The sequence below is a fragment of the Canis lupus genome, chromosome 13, assembly GCF_048164855.1.
Source record: "Canis lupus baileyi chromosome 13, mCanLup2.hap1, whole genome shotgun sequence".
Lineage (NCBI taxonomy): Eukaryota > Metazoa > Chordata > Mammalia > Carnivora > Canidae > Canis > Canis lupus.
This window is the reverse complement of record NC_132850.1, coordinates 13,953,592-13,979,404: the sequence shown is the minus strand read 5'-3', so window position 1 is coordinate 13,979,404 and position 25,813 is coordinate 13,953,592.

The following is a 25,813-nucleotide window of genomic DNA, read 5'->3' as shown; positions in this document are numbered from 1 at the left end:
GTGTCAGCAGCCTGAGAACACGCGCTTTAGGGAGAGGGAATAGAGGAAGGGTTGCACATCTGGCCAGAGCGGGGAAGGGGCTGCGAGCCGGGAGCTCAGAGCTGCTCCTGAGTTCTGTTTGCTCATTTTCACTGGCCTTATCTCCCGTGTTAGCCGCAGTGAGGGCTTAAGGCTCCCTCATTAGCCAGGGAGCACCATCAAGCCAGCTCTCTAAGGCAGTGGCTTCTCTCCCAAGCCCAGCAGGACCCCCGCTGAGTCTCCTTCCAGGGGCCTTCTGGTTGGTCCCAGCCGGGCTGCTGCCTGACTCAGGTGAATCATCTCACCCGGTGTTCCTGGGTCCTGGGCTCATGCCTCCTGCCCACTGCTGCTAGAGTGGCCTTTCTGCAGCAAAACATCTTCAGCAGCTGAGCCTTGTGGAAACCTGACTTTGCCCCCCACCCCCCATTCTCTTCAGGGCTGCCCTGGGGCAGGTGCAGCTGGAGAAGTTCGGCAGCCCCAGGCGTCAGGGGGAGCAACACAGCGGGTAGCTTGTTCCAACTCTGAGGGAGGCAGCACGATCCACAAGCTTTGGGTCCTGTGTTCTAGCAGGGGCCGGGCGCAGGGGGTGGTGGGGGAGGAAGAGAGAATGGGGTCCCTCATCTTGGGAGGTGTGTACTCAGGGTCCTGAAGGCCTGATGCATGCTTGGACACTGTAGAGGGTGTTTAGGCATCAAACAGGCCCCAAATTCCAGAGCAGGTCCTAAGATTGTGAGCACTTCCGTGCCCTGGCTCTAGTTCCATGTCTGCATCCCTTCTTGGGTGAGGAGCAGTTCGAGAGCATTTGTGATGAATAAGCATGTGAGTCTGATTCGTCTTTGCCTCTTAGCCATTAGTACAGAGCCTGGCGCTCACTAGTTCCGAAGCGCTTGCTGAGTAAAGTGACTCGTGAGTTTCTGAGGTCCCAGAACTGCTCCAGGACTGGCCCCCGGCCTCTCCAGTGGAGGGGTGATGGGGATTCAGGGGTGGAGACAAGGCTCCCCTCTGGCGGCCAGTCCCCCGGACCTCCCTCACTTCAAAGGACTTGTAGATAAGAAGGGCTTTCTGGCCTAAGTGAGATCTGGCCCTCCCCTCCCATGGCCTCCCCCACACACACACCAAATGTGCACATGACGGTCTAGCTTCCTTATCTGCCTAGGCTCAGATTTGGCACCCTGGGACTTGAAAGGCTGAGAGAGCAACTGATGGTCCATCCAGATGTCCTTAAAGGCTTCCAGCTGTGGACCACAGGACATTGTTTCTTCCTAGGTGCCAGTCCCGACTTCCACCTGCAGGAAGGTGTGAGGCCCTGCTTGGATGGGAATGAAAGAGGCTACACTGGAAACCAAAATTGGGAAGGCAGAGGATCCCATGAGAGTGACAGACCTGACTGGAAGGATCCCAGGAGAATGCAAGAAGACCCAGAAGGTGGGGGCTCTCACTTTGGAAGGGGGGGGTTCCCTGCAACAGAGTCCTTCAGTCATGTGATGAGCGGATGCTTGCATGGCTGGCGGGATGGATGGTGGTCCATTCAAAGACGTATTGGATGCTTCCTTAGACCCTGTGCAGTGAGTCAGATCTGGCCTCCATCGCCAAGGAGCTCACAACACACAGGCAGTGACATCGCAGTTACAATTCAACTTGGGGATGAGCCTTGAGAGATGCAGGGGGTGGTGGCCACAGGCCGAAGACAAGATTGCTCAGTGGGGTTCGGGTGTCACTCCTTGGGGGTCAGAGATGCTCTGAGCATGTTGTGAACCACCTTAAGACAAAATTCAAAATGATCAAATATGTTGGCTGGTGTTAAATTTGTGCCTTACAAATTGGATTTCAGCATGTTAAGATGGAGCGGGCCTAAAAGTTCATGAAAAGCTTATGGAAAAAATTGAAAATTGAGAAAACTGGATCTCTTAATAGGGTGTGTGTGTGTGTGTGTGAATTGAAAACTTGAAGGGGAAGAGAACTCTCTATGGTCTTTTATTTAATCCGATCCATGTGAGGTTATTCCACATACTACTCATGTGAGAACACTTGGGTTCAGGGAGGTTGAGTAGCTCACTCGTGGCCACACAGACAAAGCGGCAGAGCTGGGATTTGATGCCATAGCTCTGACTTGAAAGTCGGCAGATCTTTCCTAAATCCTGTGGGTCTTAAGATTTACATCAGCAGAAGGCCCCGAGATGCAACTGCTCAAAGTCCAGACCCCGTCAGAACAGAGATGGAAGGTCTTAAGTCCGAACAAAGACCTGGAAGCAGGGGCCAGCTCAGTGGAGAAGCAATTATTGTTCAGCACAAGGTTGGGAAGGGAGACTGGGCCAGTCATGGGGGTTTTGAACACCACACCCAGAGCTGCTCATCCTCCCCAGTGCTCCTGGGGTCCGGCTGACACCCCGTAGCTATCTGTGCAGCTGCATATAAACCAACAAAATGCAAAAGAAGCGGCAATGGGTGTGTGTGTGTGTGAGAGAGAGAGAGAGGGTGGAGTTGTGTGAATTCGGTTTCTACTGTTCCTCCGAACAGAATCTATGACAAGGACGGAAATTTCAGCTAATGTGTACTGACCACTTGCTTTGTGCCGGGGACTGTTCTAAGAGCTTTACATGAATCAGTTCATCCTCCCACAACCCGGTAAGGTGGATCCTGCCATGAGCCAGCTTTACAGATGAGCGAGTGCCAGCAGTGGCTGCGCACCGGGGACAAATGACATGTTCACTGGATCCCAGCTCTTACGTCTATAAGACAGAGAAGTGAGCTAGATAAAATAACTCACGTGAACGGGGGCCAACACACAGTCGGTGTGAGAGAAATGTTTGTTGTTGAACTTTGGTGTGACATGAGTAATGAGGTGACAAGGCCTGTGTTTCCAGACCCTGTGGTTCCTCTGCTACCCCATCTCCCATCCCACGAGGCTAGCGCGTAGTAGGTGAGCAGCAGAGGTCTGTGGAGTTCCAGGGTCCACGGGGGCCTGGCTGCCTGGCTGCCCCTCACCCGAGGGAAAGATGGGGCGTGTTTTCTTGAGCTGGGAAGTTCCCTCCTACAGACACTGCGTTCCTGACTCCTGCAGCTACTCTCAAGGGGGAGAGTTTGCAGGAAGCCTGCGGGGGGGGGGGGGAGGGGAGGTGTGGCAGGGACCCCCTTGACAAGGTTCTGCTTCCCTTTCTGCTGGTGTCAGCCCTGGGGCGGGTGGGTCCCCAGCTCTCTGGGTGGCGTGTGCAAGCCTGTGTCGGCCAAGTGCCAATGGGAAGCGCATGTGCCTCCCACGGCCGGGTGTATGCACAGCCTGTGCTGGTCTTAGTGCCCATTTCCCCCTACAAGTGGGTCATCTGGTCCTCCAGAAACAGAATGCCTCAACTCGGGGGACTCGCGCTCTGCACTGTCAGGCTGGGAGGTTCTGACGTGGTGTCAGACAGTGAGGACGCTGCACCATGCTCTCTGCAGGGAGGCCTTTCCTTTAGCATGCACTCCCTGCCAAGGATTTCTGCAGACCTGGTGACAGGACCCTTAGGATGACAGCATCTGGCATTGTGTGGGCCTTGGAGGGAGAGAAGGGGCGGGCGAAGCTAGCTCCTGAAAGGTAAGGCTCTGGAGCAGAGGGGATAAAGAGAAAGGGCGCAGCCAGGCCGGGGGAGCAAGGGTGTCGGCTGGTTTCTGAGTATCCTGTCCCTCAGGTGGTCCCCAGGGGCGGGGTGGGGTGACCTCAGATGATCCCCAGCGGCAAGCGGGGACAGCAGAGGCGGGTGACCTTGGAGGGCACGCACACCTGGACCTGCTGCGAGACCCGTGCATTTGCACTGAGCTCAGTCAGTGCAGGGCTGACCAGGGTGGCGTCCTGATGCCCTGGAGCCCCGCGGTGGGTGGGGTTATTTTTAGAGTCAAGCTGCCTGCTGAGATCTGAGATGACGCACCTGTGGTCAGCAAGCCAGGCTCTCAGCCCCTGGCCCGAGCAAGCCTGCACAAGGGTGTACTCTAGGCCACCTCAGGGGTGTGAGCTCTTCTCAGGAAAGCCCCGCTCACCCTGACCTGTCAGACCTGCTAGACCCTCCTCCTGGCCCTTGTCGGAGCCTCCCAGCCGGCATCTGTTTGCACAGCTGGGGTGAGGGGAGAGCGTGGGTGGGGAGATGCTGCCCTCTGCGTCCTGAGGCTCTGGCCAAGTATCCTTATGCCAATTGGAAGTAGCCCAGGAGGCCGAAAAGTGTCCTGCGGATCCATCGATGGGACCGAGTTTTGGGGGGCACGACTTTTCAGCGGCCTTATCTCTAGCAAGTCTCGGGGCCTCTACGAGCCTCCATCTCCTTATCTGTAAGTGGACAAATAACACACACAGCAGTCTAGGGCACTGACCTGCCCGGACACATAAGCAACCGGCCGGGTGCCTGACACAGCAGAGGTTAAAAATCTCAGTTCCCTTCCATTTCTTCTCCTGCTACGCCCTTTCTCTTGTTTTTCGCTCTGCAGAGCCACTCATTCATACACCTACCCCCTGAGAGTGTAGTTGGCAGCAGGCCCTGTGGAGCCCACGGGGGACGACGTGGGCCCGGGCCCTCCAACAGCCGAGGGCCTCGCAGCAGGTGCAGACGGATGAGGATGGTGCCACCCAGGAAGTGGGCACAGGGGCGGCCTCGGAGAAGAGGTGTTGCCCGTATCGACTCTAGCGTCCCTCTAGCTGACATTCCTAGTGGTCATTCCTAGTGGTCCTCCTGCTTCCTGAGCAACGAGTTGGGCAGCTTCCACTCGCCCTCCTCCGTAAAGCCATCCTGGCTTCCACGCGGCCTCCCGTAAGGTGATGTCCTGAGCACCTTCCTGTCCAGCCCTTGGAGCAATGCTGTGCAAAGAGGACTAGCGTCACCGCAGTTCAGAGATGACACACCGGGACTCAGAGAAGTCAGTGAACAGCAGCAGGATGAGTCTGAGTTCAGCTCCGAGTCCAGGGTTCAAGTTCCTTCCACGACACTAATTTGCCTCTTCCCCAGGCCTTCCTTCTCCCCTGGGCCCCCTCAGCCCCTCCCGGAGCAATTGTCACTTGGTTCTTTATTATTTGTTTACAGAACCGTTGTCTCCACCAGTGGAGAAAACAGCCTTTGGGAGCTGGACCGGATCTGATGGCTGTCGGCGACCAGGGGCCCAGCGCAGGTCTGGGATGGAACAGGAATCGGTGAACATGTGCTGCGACGAAGCCGATGACAAGCATGGCACAGCAGTCTCCCGCCTCACTTGTGCCGTGTGCTGGGACCGTGACCCCTCTCTCTGGATTCCACCCTGGCGGCATGACCCCACCCTGCTGGCCGGGGTCTCTCCCTTCCTCCTCTCTTCCTGGTTCCAGGGACTTGGGGGCCAACAGGATGTAACAGGGCAGGATGTGTGGTGGCCACAGAGTCCAGCCAACCGGTCCAACCCGGGAGGTGAGGCCGTGAGCTCCTGACTCACGCTGAGGTGAGCACGGAGGCCAGGGCAGGGAGACACGCCTGACAAGAAGTCACAGCTCATAAACCCAGTGAAACCCAGGAAAGCTTTGGAAACGGGCTTAAAGAATTTAGGGTTGAGAAAAGGCCGCAGAGAATCTGTCCAAAAAAGCAGGAGGCGGATCTAGCTGATTCCTCAGACGTGGACCCGGCTGTTGTTGGCGTCTAAGTGGCTGCTTCTCCTCCCTGCCAGAGCCCGGCTACACAGGGCCCATTTGCTTGGGTCCCAGCAGCCTCCGGGCTGTGGGAGCCTGGGAAGGAACTCACCCAGGGGAGCCACTGACAGATCGTCGGGGGCCCGACTTTGGGTGGGAGCTTGGTTCCCCGGGTAGACCAGACAGCGGCCGGGGAGGACTAGCCCCCGTGATGGATGCTCTGAGACCTCACCGACTTGCCTCTGCTCTATCTCCACTGCTCACTCTCCAGCTTCAGGCCCACCTCCTTGCTCTCCCCTGGGTCACTGGCCGGGGTGCAGGGGGCAGAGGGGCTGGCAGATTCGGGGGGGGGATGGGGAGGCTCAAGCCACCAGTTCAGGAGTCAGCTCAGCTGTGGCTCCCCCATCGGCTGGACTTGACACAGCGCCCAGAGGCTGGAGCTGTGGAGGAAAGGCACAGGCCGTGGGGACCAGAGGACCTGGCCTCGAGCCCTGGGGCCTCCACTCACTGGCTCGGGCAAGCTGCATGACTTCTCAGAGCCTCAGTGTCACCCTCTGTGAAATGGGATAATCGAATCCCGTCCCCCATGCCCAACCCATAGGTTTTTGAGAGGATCAAAGGGGAAGAGGGCTTTCAATCAAGTCGCTATCAAAGGACATTACCACTGTTCTCACCACACAGGGGGGTAGTGGCAAAGTCCAGCTCCAGCCCAGGTGTCCTGACTCCCAGACTTTTGTTCTTCCTCTTTCCTTTCCACTCATTATCGACCAAGCCTGGGTTCTAGCCTGGCCTGGAGGCCTGGAGGCCGAGTCATAGACTCGATGACCTCAGGTCTATCAGCCCCTCTGGGCCGGCCCGATTCAGCTCCAGGACTGGGGGCCTCCGAGAACTGAGCCATTGCTATGTTTCCCCGATTCAGTGAGGGAGCAGGGAATGTGGCTGATAAAAGCGCACCTACCTGTGGATCCCTTAGCGGATCCACACAGGCTCTGGGCGTGTGATGGAGAGGCTGCAGGCCTGAGTCTGGGCCTGGAGGCATGTGCGAACTCCCTGGGGAGGTGGAACGCCCATATAAGAGATAGGAACTAAAAATATAGGGCGGAGCATCTGAGATAACAGGCTGGGTCTGTTCATAACAGCATCTCCAGGGCCTAATGCACATTGTCAGCAGTCAATAAATACCCGTCCCACGAAGGAATAAAGAGATGAAGAAGTGGCCCAGATAATCCTGGTATGGTATCCATCTGCGCGCTGGGACTCCCACGCTCCCAGGAGACTGGGCTACCCCAACCCCGGACGGCTCCGCTGTCCCACTGTGGTTAGCCATGCTTCTCCGTCCCTGCTTGGGAGATGTCAAACCACCAGTCCAACACACAAAACTTTGCTCTCTCCGTTTTCTATAAAAATGTAACTGCCCTGGGAATTTTGCGTGTCACGTCACTTTACCAACCATTGGAGGGTGTCCCAGGGGAGGATGACCAGGTTTGCCGACTTTTACAAGTTGCCCCATAGAACCAAATACCCACCATCCAAACTCTGAGCTCCTGACCTGTGCCCCTCCCAGCCTTCTGGAAAACATGGTTGAGAGGGTAACCCGACCCCAATCCATGCCTTTTCTTCTAGGAAGATGGTGGCCAGTCTGCTTTTCTCCTCCCCCAGAGAATTCCAAGTAATACAGTATTTTCTGTGTTTTTCCTTCCATATTAATCTCTCCAAGCCCTGTGAGTTCCCAGACAAGGTCCCAGAGGATAGTGAGTCAGGGTCAGACTATGGGTAGAGAAGCCCTTTCTAACGCTGAGCACTTAGAGGTGCTGAACTCCCCATCATAGGAGGTGTGCTAGCAGAGTGAGATCACAAAAGCTCCTTGGGGGTGTGGACGTGAATTCTCAGGTATTTATTCAATGTGGGGGTTGGAAAGGGTATGAAGCCAGAAGGCAGGAGACCTGGATTTTTAGCCCCAGCTCTCTTACTGGCTTGTAGTGTGGGCCTCGTCAGGTCCCGGCCTGTCTCTGTGCCTCAGTTCCCCCACTTGCACAATGGGTGCAGAGCCAAGGACAGGGAGGTCAAACTGAGGGCTCTCTTAGGCTCCCGATTGCTCTGAGCCACTGTGATTTCCTGGTATCTCAAGAGTGGAAGGTGATTTGTTTTTTCTGCAATTGGAACTGAGTGTCAAGTTTGTGGCAAGTTGAGAATGACTGGGTCTTCTTATCTCTCTGGCTCCAGGCCCGGTTGGGGCTCTGTCTGGCTGCAGCAGAGGGGGGAGGAGCACCCCAGACCCTCCCGTGGAGGGTGGAGAAAGTGCAGCAGGCTCTCAGCATCCCGCTTGTAGTGGCCCAGCCACGCAGGGCCTGGCCTCCCCTGCCTGTGAAGACCCAGGATGGCAGGAACCATGGGGCAGTGTGGCCTCCGTGTGGGCCTGCCTGGTGAAGAATGGGGAGCATCTTTCTGCATCTCTGTGCTCTGGCTGGTGTCAGGGAAGAAAGTTTTGCCCTTGAGATGAGATTGGGGTATGGAGCCCACTCCTGTCTGCCTTCCTCTTGCTGGGCAGACTCCATGGGCGGATTTGGAAAAGGGTGGCTCTCTCGGAGTCTTACTGAGATTAGCCCAAACATTCCAAAAATTTTCCCGTCTAAGGTCGCCAAAGATCCCTTTATTTATTAGCAAACACACTGTGGGCAACTACCTATGCCAGGCTTTGTGCCGGGCACCCAGACGGAGCAGGGAATAAGAAACAACCAGCCTTCGGCCCTGGCCCAGCAGCACGCGCACCGCTCAGCCCCAGCAGCGTCTAGGGCAGTGGCCAACGCAGAGCACACGGCCACTGCCAACAAGCCGGAGGGCCTGCAGCACAGCCTAGTGGCTTAGGTCATCGAGCACTTGGAGCAGAAAGGATTCCTCCTGTGGCCACACAGTTCCTTAGGCCTCTGAGGAGCACCTGAAGCAGCCCTGCATTGACCTGAAAGACCGTCCACTCTGTCTGGGGCTTCAGACATATATGAATGAGGGCGCGTTGTGGCCGTGGTCTGGGAAGGGCTGAAGATGCCCAGACAGGGGCCTGGGGAGACCAGTCCAGTGGGCCCTAAGCTGGCCACCACTCACGGGGACTTCAGCGCTCGCGCTGGAAGAGCATCATTCCTAGTGGCGACTCAGTAAAACCTGATGAAAAGAAATCGGCCTACAGCTAAAGCCCAAAGAACTGGTGATTACAAGTCTTGTACTTTGGACCAGATCTATGAATAATGGGGTGACAAGGTAGCGGTTCCCTCTGGGACCTCTTGACATGTCGCCTGCACAGCTCTTCATTCTATGGATGTGAAGCCAGACAATCAACCTCTGTTTTCTAGTATCTAGTATCTAGTATCTATTTGCCAATAAAGCCTTTGGAAACTGGGAAAAAGAAAGAAAGGGAATGAGGGACGAGGCGGGGGGAGAGGGGGGAGAATGAGAGAAAAGAAAGAAGAAAGAAAGAAAGAAAGAAAGAAAGAAAGAAAGAAAGAAAGAAAGAAAGAAAGAAAGAAAGAAAGAAAGAAAGAAAGAAGAGAGGGAGAGAAGAAAAGATAAAAAGAAAGAATGGAAGAAGGAAAGAGAGAGAGAAGAGAAAGAGAAAGGAAGGAAGGAAAGGGAGTCCCACCTGCCGCCCACACTGCAGCTGAATCGTCAGGGCCCCAGGGGAGCCTCCCGGACAGACTCGCTGGGAGGAGCCCTCCCGGTGGCCCCCGTGTCACACCCCTGCTCACACTGACCTCCGAGTGTCTCTGGGCCCGGCGCCCGCAGACTGTAAGTGTCAGGGTGGGGACTGGGTCCGGGCAGTGTGGGCACAGGGACAGGGCTCCAGCTGAACAGCTGAGACCCCGGCCCTGCAGGTCTCACCGCAGCTCCCCCTCCCCCCTCCTGTCTTCCTCTCCCTAAACTCTCCTGTGTCGCCTGAAGGAGCGGAGCCTTGGGCAGCTGTCCCCGCAGAGTCCAGATGCCCTTCCGGAGCAGGGAGCAGGCAGCCGGGGCTCCGGCTGGGGCTGACTGGTTGTTTCCAAGGGCTTTCTTTGTCCCAGTCTCCCCCAGTGATTCACAGGGTTGCCATGAATAATAAAGGTCACAGGACCAAAGAAAAAGAAAGAAGGCAGAGGTCAATAAAGTGGGTATTGTTTCCCTGGGGTGTGGGGAAGGCGCCGCTCCCCACCCAGCCCAGCCTCCCGGAGCCCACCCTTCCCCTGCCCTCCCTCTACTCAGTCCTTTTCCACCCCGGGTCCTGGAGTCAATCTGGGATCAATAGTGTTTCTGCCTGAGGCTCACAGTTCAAATCTTTACACTTCATTCATTCATTCACTCACTCATTCATTCATATATTATTCCCACTGGGGGTACAAGATTGTCAGTCTCTGGAGAGAGACCTGTAGACAGAGGGTTGCGGGCTCATGTCACAGATGGGATCGCAGGGGGCTAAGGGAGGGGGAAAGGGGCCTGCCCTGAGGATGTGATGCCTACACTTACACCCCGAGGCTCCCAGGATTTGGCAGGCAAAGGGGCGCCCCGTGCAAGGGAGCGGGGTTCCAGCACAGCCACCAAGGCCCGGGAGCGAGAGAAGGCCCCGCTCCAGGTCCCGCGGTACACATGTGACCCGAGCGGAAGCGTCTGGAAGTAACGGTTGGCCTGGACCACACCACAAGGGGATGGAGGGAGTCGGGATAACGCATTTGAACCGCATCCGGAGGGGAACAGAGAGCCACGGACAGGTCTCTGTGTATCCGACTGTGAGACGAAGACTGCCAGCCCTTGCCTTCGTCCCGCTGTGGACAGCTGTCCCTCCCTATCTTGCTCGGCGACCTTGGGCTTCCCCTTTTCCAGCGCCCGTCCCACCCACCCCGGGCCCAGGCCTCTCGTCTAGAACATGAGACCTTCGGACTAGGTGACCTTTGAGTCTCGGCTAGCTCTGAGACCTCCGAATCTAGAATATTCTGTGCGATGAGTTAATGGATCGGCTAAACGACATCTACTGAGCACGAATTTTGTGCCAGGCATTTTACAAGACGATGGGGATCCCCAGTGCTGCCCTGCAGGAGCCCACGGCCCGTGGGGACGCAGAAACCCAGATCTATACGCGAGCGACACAGACACAGAGCGAATGAGCTCAGAGCCCCGGGAGCAGAGCAGTGATTCACCCTCCCTCAGGGCCTCGGGGGCGGCTGCAGGGAGGAGGCGGCTGATGATCCAGCCTTGAAGGATGTGCCGGGAGACCAAGATAGGGCCTGCTTTGTTCAGGAGGCATGAGTCACCTGGGGAGGGCTGGAGGCAGCCAGTGAGGCCTGTCAGGTAGCCACCAGCCTCTGGACCCCGAGTGCCAGGCTAAGGGTGCCCCCCCCCGCCCCCGCAGGGTGTGGGGAGTGCAGGAGAGTCCCGGGGAGTCCCGGGGAGGGGTGAGCTCCTTCTCTCTGACTTTGGGATGGGGTACTGGATTTTGTTTCATGGACCACAGTCCAATTCATGTGGTAACCCTAACCCAGGCGACCGAAATACAGGATATTCCCTGTTTTAGCCCTGAATCCATCCCCCAAGGTAGGATTAATAATTCAGCTCTTCACCGTGGTCAGGAGGTGGTGCAGGCAGGCCCACAGCCCCCCCCCCACCCCACCCCAGTGCACCCCACTCAGAGCTGCGGCCTTGGGCTCAGAGCTGGGGACTTTCCACTAGACCCAGTGTCCGTCTGCGCCGGCCTCTGGTATTGGCGGGGTGTGGAGGGCACCGGGTGTCGGGGCGGGAGGGAAGGAAGTGCTGCCCATCTGTCCTGTCACCGGACACCCTCCAGGAATGGGCACCAGGCTCCCTGCTTCCCGGGTGGGAATAAACCCTTGAACGCCCCGCAGAGATAAAAGGTGCTATCTCCTCCCAGCCCTGAGTGTGGGCAGATGGGGCCTCTTGGGCCCTCCTCCGGCTCCCTCCGCCCGCTGTCTGGGGAGGCCGGGAGGGCCGGGCTCCTCAGGTCCTGCCCTCCCTGGAGATGCCCCATCCCTCTTTCCTATGAGTTCACCCGCACAACCCCGGACCAGTAAAGCCCGGGGAATGGGAGACCCAAGATGGGTAAGCATTCCGGGGGCCAGCTTGACTACTTTCTCAAAATGGGATGGTGAGCAAATCACTTCTTTGAGCCTCAGCTTCTCCCTCTGTAGAATGGGGGTGCTAACCTCTCCTGGGGGCTGAGTGGAGTCGGCGAGCCCTTTGCCAGCCAACCAGCATGTCAAGGTATTGATGAAATGGAGCCGGGCTGCCCGGGTTCCCATGCTCCGCTCCAGCTTCTGTAACTTTGGAAAACTTTTTTTTCTTAGATTTTATTTTTATTTATTCATGAGAGACAGAGAGAGACAGAGACAGAGACAGAGACAGAGGGAGAAGCAGGCTTCCCACAGGGAGCCCAATGTGGGACTCGATCCCAGGACCCCGGGATCACACCCTGAACTGAAGGCAGATGCTCAACCACTGAGCCACACAGGGGCCCCAACTTTGGGAAGCTTCACTTCCATTCAGTGTCTTGGTTCCCTCTTCTATAAAATGAGGGTTGTGAGGATGCCCCAGGTTAGTTCAGATAAAGCCCCTAAGGCAGGGCCCAGCACAGCGGCAGGTGCCGTGTTTTACCGCTTACTGATTTTCAGCGTTACTCTCGAATTCACCCTCTGATGGCTGCTGTGGGTGCCCCGGCCTCCCTCTCCTGGTCTCTCCCTGCTCTGGGGAGCCCCAGTGCCTCTTGCTCTCTTTCTCTTCCCCCTGAGGAAAACCCCGTGCCCACCCACATTTCCTCTCCTGTCCCAGGAAGGGGATGCTCAGTGGGGCCCTTCCCAGCATATGTGCAGTGGTTTGAGGCTCCCGGACACACAGCCTTTCTGGCCTCGCTCAGAGCAGCTCTGTCCCCCTCCCACCCACCCAGTGCTGGGGCACGGACCACCCTTTTCCTCACCCAACGGGCAAAGTGCCACTTGGTGACTCATAGACTTGGGATCCCACAAAGTCAGGGCAGAAAGGGGCCTCGAGGCACCCCCCTGCTCCGTGCCCTTACCCCTTGCTCCCCACCCCTCAACAGAAGGCACTGGACCTCCAACGTGAGTCTCAGGGCAGCAAGACTGATCTGTTCGCTCCTGCTTCGGGGAAAATGTCGAAGGGCCACTAGGCCTGTGTCTCCCAGGCAGGGGATGAGCCTGTGTGTCCCTCCACAATCACAGCCGGGCAGACGGCCTTGGAGCCTTTGCTATTTGAGGGATGTTTTGATAACCTCTGATGACTCCTCTCCTGCCTGCAAAGCCCCACCCGACCACCGCGCTGTGGGCCTCCTCTTATCTCCTCTCCCTAAGCTCCCCATCCATTACTGTACACGGGTTTTATCTGAGCCTCCACGGACTGAGATTGATTTCTATGAATAATTGGAATAGCTGGCTGGTGACCCGATGGTGCTGCCACAGGGTGGCTGAGGCTTCGACGCTCACAACCGGCTCTTCCTCTCTCCGCATTCCTGTGGCGAGGGTCTGGTCCCGGCCACCCTAACCTTTTGCATGGATCATGGTTACAGCTTTCTGGCAGCCCCCCTGCCAAGCTTCTTGCCCCCCGCCCCCGTCATCCACTCCCAGCCAACCTGTAGAGAGCGGCCAGACACTGTAAAAGCTCGCAGCTTCCTAGAGAGCACCTGACCCTGACTTGACACATAGGCCCTTCTGATCAAATCCCAATCGAACCTCTCGGCCTGGCTGGTGAAGACTCATCCCCATGTAGCCTAAGCACAGTAAGGGAGGCCTCGGCCCAAGCTGCTACCTCTGGGTGTGCTCATTCAATCATTCATTCAGCCAACCACTGTTGGGCACCTGCCGTGTCCATGGCACACTAAGAAGGTGACAGGAATAAGGCTCAGACCTTGTCCTTAGGGAGCCCGTGGCTGGTGGGAGAGGCAGGTTCACAACCAGGCCATCTATAATGGAATGAGACAGGTGTCCTGGACAAGCAGAGGGTTGGGTGGGGCAGTGGTGATGGGGTCTCAAAGGGTCCAGACGGTCCTAACCTAACCCACTCTGGGATAGGTAGGGAAGGCTTCCTGGAGGAGGGGGCAGACGGGGGTCCTGAAGAAGGAGAAAATGGGCCGGATTAGCAAAAGAAACTTGACCTGTTAAACACTATTGACCTCTTGAGCCTGACCAATTCAACTGCTGCTTCTTCCAAGAGTTTCTCCTTAATTGGCAAGACCTACACTGGCCTCCCTCCAGCTCCCTGGGCATACAGCCGGTGTGGCACATGGGGCCCTGCGCTTAGAAGAGCCCCACACTTGCTTTAATTCTCGACCAGTGCTGTCTTGAAGTTATTCATAATTTCAATAATTTCTATATTTAAAAAGATTTTATTTATTTATTTGAGAGAGAGAGAGCAAGCAGGAGGAGGGAGAGGGAGAAGCTGAGCAGGGAGCCAGATGCAAAGCTGGGCCCCAGGACCCTGAGATCTTGACCTGAGCTGAAGGCAGACTCTTAACCAACGCAGCCACCCAGGCACCCCAATAATTTTCATTTTTCACTGGGCTCCTCCAAATTGTGTAGCTGCTCCCCTCCCCCTCAGCTCGTCACTTTCGAGCTTGTGTTATGTTTGTACTCCCCGAATGCCTTTTCTTTTCCGTGGGGAGCACTTGCAATTCTGGGTGGTTCGACCCTGTTGTCAGAGTTCAGCACACAGGTGGACCCCAAAGAAGCCTCTCTCTGTGAAAACTTTGGTGGATGACACCCCACTGGATCATGGCAGGGTCATCAAAGCCAGGCCATCTCCCAGGGCGAGAGACGTAGGCCAGCCTGCACCGGTCCAGGAATTTGGAGACAAGACAGATGTCTGTGGCTGCAGGTGACAGCAAGCGCTCCCCAGAGGTACTCCAGTACTCTCCTGCCCAGTGTCCCTTCTCAGCTGAAAGTCCTTCCCAGTGTCTAACGGCAGTCGTTCTTGCTACACTGATGCCCCCTCCCTTCTCAGGGCCTCTCCCCAGGCCTCTGGGCACAACAGAGAGAAGCTGGGAGGTAGGATGACAGCACCTTAATTTCCCTGCTAATTACAAGTGCTGGGAAGAGGGTGCTAAATGCCAGATAATTATCCAGGAGGAGACACGCGCCAGACTCCTGGCTGCTCCCAGCCTCAGGAATCTGACTTTAATGGTTTTCTTTTCTTCCTTTAAAAAAAAAAAAAGAGAGAGAGAGAGAGAGAGATAAAAAGAGTTAAGGCCTGGCCTTCTCTCTCCTTAGCCTTAGGAGGTAAAGAAAGCAGGCCCCTTCTTAAAGGCCCCCTCTGCCCCGGAGCAGAGATCCAGACCCTCCACGCTGGGTCTGGGGAGAAGGTCTGAGGATGGATGAGCAACCGTGTTCCTGCTTGAGTTAGGCTGAGGTTATGGAATGGGGTGGGCGGGAGGAGGAGCCCCAGCCGGCTCCTCCCTGCTCCTCAGCGGCAGACACACACACACACACACTCCATCACCACCACACCACCACCACCACCATCACCACCACCCACAGCTCCACTTTTAAGAACAGGAAACCTAAAGCTGATGTCTTGTTCAGGGTTGGATGGCGTGAGGAGACAGGGAGGGGGCCCCTGCGGTCCCCTCTAGGGTCTCTGCCACTCATCCTGAGGGCAGGGGGTGAGGGCTTGGCAGTGTCACCCAGCTGCTTGGACTCACTCCTGTGCCCCATGCCTGCCAGCTTCAGGCGTAGCTTGAAAGACTCCCAACAGGAAGCTATTAAGTTGATGAGCATTCTTGTGGTCCTGGATTGATACAGGGACGCTCTGTTTTGTAAAGCTGTTGTAATTTCCATAATAACATTTTCCTCTTCTTAAATAAACTTGGACCCCAGCCCAAAGAATGTGGCTGGCTTTGCCTGGGGAATTCAAGACCTGAGATCATGGAGGGAACACTCCCTGGAAAGGTGGGGAGGGGGGACAGGAGAGCCACAGATCCCTCGTCCCAAGGGCGGGGACTCAGATGGGCCACTGGAGTCAGGCTGAGCAGGAATCTCAGAAGGACCCATAACTCAGCTTGGGCTGCCCAGGGCACTTCTATCCTCCTGGGTATATTCCTTTTACGACACAGAGAGGCGGCCTAGGACAGTGGCTAAGAATAGGGACTCTCAGTTTCAATTATAGGACCACTATAGACTACTTGTGTGAGGCTGGGAAAGTCCTTCACCTCTTGTGCCTCAGTTTCCTTGCCTAAAATATAGGATAATAATAGTCCATAATTTACAGGAACGTTGTGAGACTTGAACAAGATAATATAGATAAAGTGCCTACCTATCTGATACAAAGCACGTGCTCAACACATCTTTGAGAGAAATGAACACAAATGGCTGTCTCGCAGATAATTTTATAAATCTAAGTTTCTCAGGTTCTGGAGTCAGGGCATAATAAAATCTTAGCATCTTCAAGTGACTTGGAGAAAAACAGCCTTGAGGTAGTAATGTAATCAGGCGCTAATTAGCAATGTGGCATCTGATTGACATCTGAACTATGCAACAAGGTAATACTCCCGTCCTAAGGTCTTAAAGGCCCTCTAGCCTTTGCTCCCCCATCCCCAGGACCATAAGTCCGTTGCCTGAAGTCTGGCTCCTGGGAAGTCGACACTGAATACAGATCTGTCCCTGGTGGTCCTACTCCCTGGGCCACCAGAGTGTATCTGCTTCTCCTCCTGGGAGAGGTGGGCACATCCAGGTCCACCAAAGCCCGCTCCTCTCTGATGCCTTCTCTCAGACCAAGGCTTTCCATCACGGCCCAGGTGCACCGCCTTGGTCCGAGCAAGACCTACTAACTACCATCCCAGAGCGGACGCAGGTGCCCTGACCACGGCAGGGCCCAGTGAGACTTCTGTCACCCTTGATTATCCGTCAACTTGGTCCAAGACCACGTTCTTTCTGGCAGGTGAGAGTCTCTGAGGCTCATTTCCTAGAGCCCATTTCTGTGAATAATTATAGGAGTGTGTTTGCGTGTGAGCGTGTGTGCACGTGTGTGTGTGCCTTGGTGTGTGCAGATGTGTAGAAGGTTGGAGAGGGACCTCTGAGGCTGGATCTCAGAAGGTAAGAACAGGAAGACTACAGAGGGGAAAGAGAGGAAATGGGGTGGCTGAAGTCCTTCCAGTGGGAGACCAGCCCCGCCCTCGCGTGACCAGCATCGCTGAAATGACCGCGGGGCAGCGGGATGGGAAGGCTCCTGTCTCCCGTGCCTCCCATCTGCAGAACATCCACAGTCCCCATAATTTTCCCACCCCCGTTTCCTTTTAGAGGAAGCAAACAGTCGGCTGGAGGAGTACCCGCGAGCCCCTGATGCTAGCGTGATTGAGCGGAAGGTGTTTGTCCCAGTCACCCTACAAGGCATCTTGGTGGGGGTTGGGATGCACAGGACAGTATGGGTGTGCTGTGCACCATGGTGCCCAGCCAAGGGGCGAGGCGGGGCCAAGATCCAGCCAGTGCCCTGCTCACAAGACACACACCCCACCTTGAAGCTGTGTCTAACCAGAGGAAGGGGTATCTTTTTCTAAGGCACACGCAGGCATCTTAAGGCCTAGCAGCAGGCAAGGGGGCGGTGGAGTGGGTGGAGAAATCATAAAAAATGTAGGCCCAGGAATATAGGAACTGGGAAGGGAGACAAGTTTCTTTTGCCGTGAGAGGCACAGGACTGACTCAAAGTCGACCCTTGTCCTTGAGCAGCTCCAGTCAAATTCAGGAAACCTCCCAACAGCCAACGAAGAGCCGCCACAGGAGCCTGGAGGAGGACGGGATGGGGTATCCAGCTCTGGGTGCTGGAGGATCAACCAGAGCACATCAGATAGGAGAGGCTGGGAGGGGAGGCCTCAGCAACATGTGGTGTTGGGGAACAGGGAACGTGATACGGTGGTCTGTAAGAAATATCTATCTGGCCATTCAGATGGCCAAAATATATTTCTCTTGTAATTTTGGTCTTCATCCACAGCTCTCAAAGCCTTTGGAATTTCCTGAAAGATAAGAGCAATGGGAGCATCTTTTATCATAACATTTGGCCTCTTGTCCTCAGTTTCCGAAATCCCTTCAGGGCCATAAAAGTGAATGGGTGTCTTGTTATTCATAACAAATCCCTTTCCACCACAACCTGGTTTATGTTAATGAGGTGACTTTTGGACTGCACTTAAGGAAGGGGGCTGGTTGCCAGGGGAACCAACAGAGACTAGAGGGTTGGAACTTGCAGTCCCGCTCCTTGACTTCCAGGGAGAGGAGAGGGGCTGGAGATTGAATCAACTGCCAAAGGCCAATGATTTCATCAATGCTTCCTATGAAATGAAGCCTCCATAAAAACCCAAATGGATAAGTTCCAGAGAGTTTCCAGGTTGGGGACCAGAACTCTTCCATGTGCCACTATGCTGGGTCCCAAACTCCATGAGGATGAAGTTCTTCTGTTCCAGACCTTGCCCTACAGAACCCTTCATCTGGCTGTTGGTTTGTGTCCTTTAATAGCTTTTGTAATAAACCAGTAATCTAGTGAGTAAATGGGCTTCCTGAGTTTTGTGAGCTGCCCTAGCAAATCAATCCAACCCAAAGAGGGAGTTATGGGAGCCTCTGATTTATAGTGGGTTGGTCAGCAGAACAGAGAGGATCTGGACTTGGGATTGGCCTCTGAAATGGAGGCAATCTTCTGGGACTGGGCCCTTAACCCATGGAATTGGACGCTGCCTCCGATGAGGCGAATAAGATCAGAATTGAGTTGAGCTGTAGGATACCCAGCTGGCGTTGGAGAATCGCTTGGTGCTGTGGGGAACCCTCCCTCCCCCCGCTTAGCCCTTGCCCCCAACACACGCATGTTGGAATTGAGTGTTGGAATCATTCTAGGAGTGATTTAGCTTCCAGCACAGGGCTTAGCATGAAGAAGGCCTTCCATCCTTCCATGCATATCTGATGAATGTGTAAGTGGTTGGATGAAGGTGCGTGAGTGACCGTGATTGTGAGGGACTGGAGGGAGGTGGGCAAGGTGTGGAGCTGGAGCGCCTCCACAGGCTCTATGTAAGACGCTCAGATGTTTGTCTTGGTGGTGGAAAGCTATCCATGACACGATCAGATTTGGTAGAATGATCCCTGTGGCAGAGATGTGGACAGGGCTCTGAGGGGTGATACTGCAGCCAGCAAGGTCACTATCAGCCACGTGTGTTGTCATCATCCTGTGGCAAGGCTACAACTAAGAGCTGAGTGGATGAGACTGGGCAGGCTGTGGTCCAGGGGCCTCTGAGGCTGGAGGAAGGTAGACCTAGACACAAGGCTGAGCTGCCTGTGTGGCTGGAGAGGGTGCTGGAGGCAGAGACACCCTTGGGTGCTCTTCGAGTCTGGTCTTTGTGGGTGTGAGGCTTCTTCTCCACCAGCAAGATCCTCACCTGCCTAGTTCAGAGCCTGCGGGTCAGAAGCAGCATCTGGAATCTCTCCCAGTATGGTCATGAGATAAGCTCCCTCCCAATTCCAGAGCTTGGAACCCAGGGATCACATGAGTTGCCAAATCTGCAGCTCTGGACACAGCACCTGCTCCTCCCACAGGAACTTCCGGGAAAGAGGGTCGTGGTTGCTGGCTTCTACGGAAGAGGAGCCAGAGGCTCAGCTGGGCAGAAAGCAGGGATGGGTCCTGCGAATCTGAGGAAAGTAAAGCCTGAGAGAAGAGGATTTGAGCCCCAGCTCTCCCAAGTGACTGTGACCAGGTCACCCCCCCATGCTGCCCAAATGGAGAACTCCGAGGACACCAGCCCAAGGCAGGGGAGCAAGAGGCTCTGCAGCCCCTTCACTTCTCTCATTAGGATCGAGGCCCAGGGCTTTCCAGCCGCTTTGGAAGAGGCAGGTGGGTGGAAGGTATGTTTGGAAAAGGACGGGTATCCGAAACACGGACGGGTAGTGGGCTTGGGGTGAACGTGCCCCATGAGTGAGGAGGGGGCAGCAGGTGTGTGAAGGAGGCAGGGGCTGAGGCCCAGCGCCCATCCATTCTTCCCTATTTGTGCAGCCTGGCATCCTCGACCCTCTGCGATCATCCTCCCTGCGTCTGTGGCCCGTTCCCCACCCCAGCCTAGACTCCGGCTCCTCGCTCGTCTCCAAACGCCCCCTCCCTCTCGGCTGCACCTGTTCGCTCATCCCACGTCCGTCCCGCGTCCGTCCCGCGCGTCTCCCCATCTGCTCGGAGTGCCCGCCGCCCTTCTCTGGCTGCTGCCTCTCTTCCCGCTTCATCCTCAGCCTGTCTCCTTCCTCACTTAGGAGACGCTGTGTTTCACCTCGACTCTCAGTTATTTGTGCCCACGTGATAGGAGTCAGAGGGCCTGGTTCGCACCCCTGCTCCCAACAGCCCTGAACGTGGGCGCACAGTCCTTAAGCTCCCGAAGCCTCCCTGCCTCATTCCTGAACTAAGGATACCCGCCAGATAGAGGGGCCACGCACCTGTGCTGGCGAGCCTGCGCGGCGCCCTCGTCTAATCACCAGCAGCGCCCCCTGCACTCCCAGAGGGGCCCAGTCTGTATGCACGTCACACGCTCACCGCCCGCCCTGCTTATGAGGACTGCGTGAGATGCTCGGTGACACGGCCCACGAGGAGCTCCTCCGCGGAGCCCTGGCGCCCAGGGCCTAGTCCTCGGTCACCTGTCCCTCCTGGCACCCTGAGTTCCTCGAGGGGGACACATCCCCGATTCAGCGTCGCTGCCACGTGAGCAGCCACTTACCCAAGAGCTTAGAGGACAATCAAGTGCAGTGTGTGCTGAAATGATGTGGAGGGGGACTCTGGAGGGGGACTCTGGCTTTCGTGGCTCACAAGCCCATCAGCAGGGGCGTTACTCCCCACCCTTTGTGGCTGGGCTGGGCTGGGCTGGGCCGGGCCGGCGGCGGCGCAGAGCCACACTCTGTGCGCCTACTACGTGTGAAGCTTTGTTCCTGCCACGGAATCCCCGCTCCAGCCAAGAGGTGGCCGGTGCCCAAGGGCTGTGGCCCTCGCGGAGCAGCTCCGGCCCAGGGCCTGCGGAACAGGGCCCGGCAGTGGTGGCGGAGGGACGGACGAGGTCGCAGGGAGGAGGTGAGAGGCGGCCGGGAGTGGGTGCCGTAAAAGCCACGGCAGCCTGGGATCTCTGGGTGGCCCAGGGGTGAGCACCTGCCTTGGGCTCAGGGCATGATCCCAGGGTCCCGGGATCGAGTCCCACGTCGGGCTCCCTGCATGGAGTCTGCTTCTCCCTCTGCCTGGGTCTCTGCCTCTCTCTCTGTGTCTCTCGTGAATAAATAAATAAAATCTTAAGGGGGGATAAAAAAACACAGGAGCCTTTGCAGGCAGCCAGTGAGCCAGTGACATGGGCACAGTCAACTCCGCATCTTACAGATGGCGTTGGCCCTGGCATGGGGGAGCTGGTGGCTGCAGGGGGCGGGAGGGGACTGTAAGGGGACTGTGGCCCTAGCCCAGGGGGATGTGGAGGGCCGGGCCGGCGAGCTCACGGCTAAGGACGCAGGGTAGCGCTCCTCACAGTGTGGAGCACGACGCCTTGCACACATTCGGTCCACGTGTGGATTAATAGAAGCATCGTCTATCCTGAGAGTAGTAGTAAGAGTGATACTAGCACCCATTTGCTGAGCACGATGAGGTGTGACGTAAGCATGTTAGCCACACGTTTTCCCTTTGATCCTCAGAGCTTATCAGGTAGGTGCTATGACTAGTCCCATTTTACAAATGAGGAAACTGAGGCCCAGAGAATTTAGATGTTTTGTCCAAGGTCACACATGACCAAAAAGCAACAAATCTGGGGTCTTTTTTTTTTTATATATATGTCTATATTTTTATATTGGGGGGAGGGAGTAGAAAAGAAAGCCCCTATACTGGGCCCTACTCAGTGGCAGCTTCTCGTTCCATAGGGTTAAGGAAGACTTTGAGGAAATAAAAGTTGTTTGGGAAATCCAGGTGTAGTTGCTTTGTATGCTGTGGTGGGTGGAGGGATGCAGTGAAGAGGGAAGGCCCTGTGGCCCCCATCTTGCCCCAGACTACGTCCTGGAACCCTGGGGCGGGGAAAGCGCCACTTCCATTCCTGCTTCTTGGGATGGTTGACGGCCACGTAGTGACAGAGAACGACAAGCGGGAAGAGCGACACGCCCAGCATGTTGGCCAAGAGGGCTACCCGCACGTCTGTGGTCATCCTGACGGGCTGGGCTCCCGGCGACGCGGTCTGCGCAGTAGCTCCCAAAGCTGGGGTCTTAAGGCACAGCTGTCCGACCCCAGTTTGCACTGTCGTCAAGCCTCGCCATCAGCCGCCTCGGAGGGGCTTCTCACCCGTCCTGCACCGGCCCGCAGCGGGGGCGCTAGCAGAAGGCCCGAGGGCTGGAGGGCCGGCCGCGGGGCGGGGCGGGCCGAGGCGAGGAGCGCTCTCGACCCGCACTGCGGCCTCTCGCCCCTCATGCCGCCTCCCACCCTCACAAGCCACAGCGGAACTGGGAGGCCCAGGGGTTTGGTTCCAGGCTTGGGTCCCCTGGTGCTTCGAGAATCATCACTCTTCCTTCCAGTTCTGTGCCGCGAAGCCATCCTGCTTCCTCCAGAGACCACCATCTCTCTTCTAATTGGTGGAAAATTGGTTGCTAACTGTCAGGAAATCGCCGATTTTCCATCCATTACTGGAGGGACCAGAGCCGCGTAGCTGTGGGGGACTCTGGGTGGGAAGCAGATGCTGATTAGGCCTCGCAGTTAACGATCAGGTTCGTGGACCTCCTCAGGCAGTCCTCCCAGACTGCTTATTAACTCCCTGCGAAGACCCACTGGGTAGGAGATACTGGTTAAATGGAACGCAGAGCCACAAAAGCGTTACTATTCATTAGGCTTTGGTTGTGGGGAGGGAGGAGATGGGGAGAAAAAACCGTGGCCTCGATCCAGGAATGTTAAACAGCCCCATAAGTTGGCAGAGAACTTTATAATTGCTGCTATTAAAATATATGTATTTATATAGGTGATTTGTTGGAGGAAAGAATTTCGGCATTCAGGGGCAATCCCTGCTATGATCTCACCCAGGATTAAGTTGTTAGGGACTAGATATTAATTAAGGCTAAGGGCCCCAATCCCTTCCTAATTAGCTCGTGGAGTATAATTTGCCTGCAAAATGCTACTGTTACAATCACCTTGAATTTGTCTGGAGCTTTCCCCCAGCTGGATTGGGTGAGCCTTACCCCGTTATGGGAGCAGAGGGCGGGGTGGGCAGGACGCTCGGGTTCCTCCTGCACCCTGCCCCTGGTTCTTGAGGAAGGGGCTTCTTTTCTTCATTTCCTCACCTGTATGAAGGGAAAGAGGGGGCATATGTCTGAACAGCCCTTCTCCACTGGGACCTTCTAAGATCCACAGGATAGAGTCAGGGCTGGCTCAGGCCTGCGGATATACTGATGCCCACACTCTCCTGGGTTCTTCCCAAGCTGAGAAATCCAAAGGTCTTCCCTAAGGAAGAGAAATCCAAAGGTCTTCCCTTGTTTTCCTATGGGTCCCAAACTCGACTTGTCAGCGGGGATTGGAAACGAGGGCGTTCATCATGCAGTTCTCAACCAGGTGGACCCCTCTGGTTCTTCTCCATTCCTGTGTTCCTGCTCTCTCTGCTCAAGGGGGATGAAATCCTCCCCTTTTGTTCACTGCCTTCTCTGCCAGGCGAACTCCTACCCATCCCTTAGAAGCTCACTCAGAAGAGCCTTGTTTATTAAGCCTTTCCTGATGGTCCCTGGGCAAGGCCAGTCGGGCCCTCCCCTAGGCTTTTGCTATTCTTGACTCTTCAACAAGCCATCAGCTAACCTGCCTTGTGAGATGATGGTTCACGCCTGGGCCTCGCTATCAGATGGAAAACTTCTTGCAGGGAGGACCATGCCACGTCTGGCTCAGCTAGATCTGCAGAGCTCACCCAGAGTAGCTACCGAAGGTGGTTGGCCTTGCTTTCTGTTTCTGGATTGTGCGCTGTCTTTGCGAAAGGACTCCCAGAACTTTGCCTCTGGTGTGCATAGGAAAATGGGCTTGGAGGGCATGTGGCACGCAGGTCCTTGGATGGTCTCTGGGGCTATGGGGTCCCGATGCTTCTCTTAGTCCTAGCAAGGCACTTAAGAGGGGGTCCTGTGTCCCCACCCTGCTCAGGGCTTCTGGGCTTGAGAACGCGAGCCCTATACCTTCCTCTCCTTCCTCCGGAGATCCCAGACACAGATCTGAGCACACAGATGGGGCTCGGGGGAGGAAGGGAGGCTGTGTTGCCCTGAATTTCATCGGCTGTGATGGACCCCCCAAAAGAGCCTGAGACAGGCCACTCAGACCCAGGCCCCGGCGGAGGAGTCTGCCTGCAGCATTCCGGGCTGGGGCTGAAGAGCAAGAGAGGCGCCGCTGACTGGGAATATAAACAGGTTCAAGAAAGGCTTTCCCGAAATTCCTGGATGACAGATCCCTAGCAGGTAACAACAGGTCATTAATAACCGTGAAAGATGAAGAGGAGGAGGAGGAGGAGAAGAATAATTAATAATAATAGTACCTCCAAGAGGGCTTTTATGCTTTTAAAATCTTTTTTTTTTCCTTGCCACTATCTCGTTGGCTACTTGCCCCCCACCCCCCACTTGGGGGAGGGTGCAGGGGCTCAGAAAGGTCAAGGGACTTGCCCGAGGCCACACAGCCAGCACCAGATCTGAGGGCGCCCGACTCCCTGTCCAGAGCTGCCCCGGGGGTGGGATGCCCTATTCCCGGGGCCCCATCGTCATGCGGCTTCTGTAGGCTTTCCTCCCTCAGGTGCCTTGCGGGTGCTCAGCTGCCCTGCCGCACCTGCCACATGACACCGACCGCCAGTCCACTGCTCCCTTCAGTTTCCCCATTTGTGCAAGGTTGATGCTGGAATATTCTGGGCAGTCAACCTGTCGGATCCGCTGTGAAGGGGGGCGGTAGGAGGGCCTGCGCGGGAGCAAGCATGTCCCCACGGTAGCGCCCCGCCTGCCCACACGGAGCCCGGGGCCCTCGGAGTTGCCCAGGCAGTGGCCCAAGGTGAGACAGTCCAGGCTGATGCGCCACCGGGGGAGGGGCCAGGCTGGCTGGCCGGCTGCTGTTCTGTGGACCCCGGTGGACTTCTGGGGAACCTTCCTCCGGGTTCATGTGCTCTGCAAAGGTCCCTAGGAAGGTATTGGTGATCCGTGGTGCCCAGTTTGATCCTGCCGGGGGGTATTTTACAAATTAAGTGAGGATTTGGAAATCCTGTGAATTCACCAGATGTGCTCTCTTCTTCAGTGTGCGAGGGTATATTTGTTCTGCAGCTATTTCCTCTTGTGTTATCCCTGTTTTCCTCTCCCCTCTCCTTGGGAGCACTCTGATTCACTCTCTGGTGAAATCTGGGTCCCCCTGGGGGAGTGAAAGGGACCAGTGCTGCCATCTACAGACAGAAGAGTGATTAGTTTCGTTTTAAGAAGAGCTCGGCTAAGAGCAGAGGAGATGAGAGAATTAGTTGCCAATCCCAACCACCTTACCTGTCATTATTTAGCTAATATTTCAGAACCTGTCATTATTTACCTCAATAGTTTTCAGACGTCTCACCTTAATAGAAATTTCTGGTTTCGCACCAGGATGTGTCTGGTGCCATTTCCAGTTGGGGTCAGTGCGGGAGCCCCAACACCATCACTGTGCCTTGTATAGGTACAGAATGATTAGGTATCTGTTCTTTAACTGCTTGTTATATATCGTGGAATTGCTTTGGTATTACATCAAGATTTGTGAAGGGCCTGCGTGATGTCTTGGTTAAGCAGATCCCACTGGGATGGGATGACCCAAAGGAAAGTATCAGGAATTAGCCAAATGGGGAATTTTTGTTTTGGTAGATCAGTGGGCTTGGAGGAGCTTCCTCCAGCTACAACTTGGGCCAGTTCCCAGAGAGCAAAGGGGGCAATTTCTGGGGTCAGAGATGCAATCTGACTAGTGTGGGAGCAAGGAAGAGAGATGGGAGTCCCTGCACTCTGGGTCTTGATGGAGTTGTGATTTACTGCCAGCTTTCCATGGCCACAAATATAGTGAACAGTAAGTGAGCTTGCCCTGGACCACCTGAGGCTATACAGCAAATAGAGACTGAGAAAAAGCAAGCATGTGTAAACTATTCCTAAGGCAACATAGGCAAGAGCATCACAAGGAAACCTGTAGAATTTTCTTTGTGTATCAAAGGAGGAATGGGAGCTCAGAGTGGGGAAGTGC